Source organism: Colobus angolensis, unplaced genomic scaffold, assembly GCF_000951035.1.
Source record: "Colobus angolensis palliatus isolate OR3802 unplaced genomic scaffold, Cang.pa_1.0 Scaffold13, whole genome shotgun sequence".
Taxonomy (NCBI): domain Eukaryota; kingdom Metazoa; phylum Chordata; class Mammalia; order Primates; family Cercopithecidae; genus Colobus; species Colobus angolensis.
In genome coordinates this window covers 10,485,488-10,487,497 of record NW_012114252.1, presented here as the reverse complement: position 1 = coordinate 10,487,497, position 2,010 = coordinate 10,485,488, and positions in this window count along the sequence as shown.

Here is a 2,010-nt window from a genome sequence, read left to right as displayed (position 1 = left end):
ACTCCAGCCTGGGCAGCAGAGCGAGACTCTGTCTCAAAAAAAAAAAAAAAAAGAAATGTTCACCCATGACTTCTCTCTCTACTCCTCCCCTCTCTCCCACCTCCTACACCATTTAATAAAATAGCATCGTTTAGAGCAAGGAAGGCACGTCAGGGGACATTTTATGAGCTGGCAGAGAATTTGTTGAAGTAGTTGATTTAGAAAATCTGGATACTGACTGCGAAGTTTTCTTAGTGATATTCATATTATGCGTCTTTCTTCCCAATCCAAGTCCTAACAGCTTTTAAGCCATTATCTGGCTAGGTTCTGTTTATTAATCAGGCTTCGCTCTGATTCTCTCTTTACTGGACTGCAGGCCCCTTGGCAGTCCCACCTGAGGCCCTCCTTGGACCAGTGGGAGGCCCGTGCTGTGTTCCCTGCACCCTTTCAGGAGAGCTCCCCATGCAGGGCGTATGGGACCCTTCCAGGGTCCTTGCCACTGGACTCATCAGTCTGAAAACTAACAGGATCATGCTCACAGACTATCCTCCTCTCTCTGGGAGGGCTTGTCTTGTCACCAGTCATGAGTTTCATCCTCCTGACCTGGTGCAAAGAAGAACGTTTGGCACTGACATAAAGCCTATGCAGCAGGAGCCTGGAGTTTGTAGCAGGGTGATTTCGGATAATGACATGTATGGGATATTTCAGGGAGGGCCCAGGGGAGCCTTGGAATGGAGGAACTATGCCAATGTTTGTCCCCTTTTAGGGGTGAGGGCAAAGGTTTGACTGCTCTGGCTGTTTTTTAAGTAAACTGACCCGAAAGAGCACGCATTAGAACAAACTGTGGCCTAGGGCAAGAGTCTGTTGTGTTCCTGACAGAAACTTCTGGGTGAGTCCTGGCCGCTGCTGGGCCACTGCTCCGGGTTCTCAGAACCGGCAGCACTGCTGGGTCCTTGTTCATACCTGTGCAGGACAGAACCGTGAAGTGATTCCAGGCATCTTTTCTCAGGGAGAAAGAATACCTAGAGACACAGAGGCGAGTCCAGGAAAACCACTGCCTGTTAGCCACCCCTCCTTGGCCACGCCTCCTGCGATTTCTAGCCTTCAGCGCCCAGATCCTTTATATCCACTCCATAAAGCAGAGGACTGGAGTCGTCCAGAGACAGAAATGTGTCTTCCAAGAACTTTAGTGCCTTTGGCCCCTGGCAAGATTGGAGTATTTATTTTTCTCCGACTCCTCCAATTGGAGTGATGCCTGTTAAGAAGGAAGCAGAAGCTGGGTGTGGTGGCTCACACCTGTAATCCCAGCCCTTTGGGAGGCTAAGGCCGGCAGATTGCTTTCTGTCAGGAGTTCAAGACCAGCCTGGGCAACATGGCGAAACCCCATCTCTGCTAAAAATACAATAATTAGCCGTGTATGGTGGCGCAAGCCTGTAGTCCCAGCTACTCGGGGGGCTGAGGCACAAGAATCGTTTGAACCCAAGAAGCAGAGACTGCAGTGAGCCAAGATTGTGCCACTGCCCTCCAGCCTGGGTGACAGAACTAGACTTGGTTTAAAAAAAAAAAAAAAAGAAGCCGAGAAATTGCATCATGAAAAGTATAATATCCTGCTTGGCCCTTAAGTTTCTTTTGAGATTGGAATGAAGTTTTAATAGGAAGGTTTCCTTGGCTCCATGACTGTCTGCGGAATGGTAGACACAAAACTTCTTAGGCTCAACTGAGTAACAACTTTCCTGGGAGCTGGGTGCTCTGAGGCCCTAGAGGCAGAGCTGTGGGCCCTATTTCGGGGCACAGTAGAAAAGGACACAGGAAGTTGTAGAGAAGCCTAATATCCACTGCTTGCATGTTTCCCCCATCATTTAAAAAAACTGGGGTAAGGCCAGGCATGGTGGCTTACACCTATAATCCCAGCACATTAGGAGGCCAAGGCAGGCAGACCAGTTGAAGCCAAGCGTTTGAGAGCAGCTTGGCCAACACGGCGAAAACTGGTCTCTACTAAAAATACAAAATATGGCCAGGTGCGATGGCTCA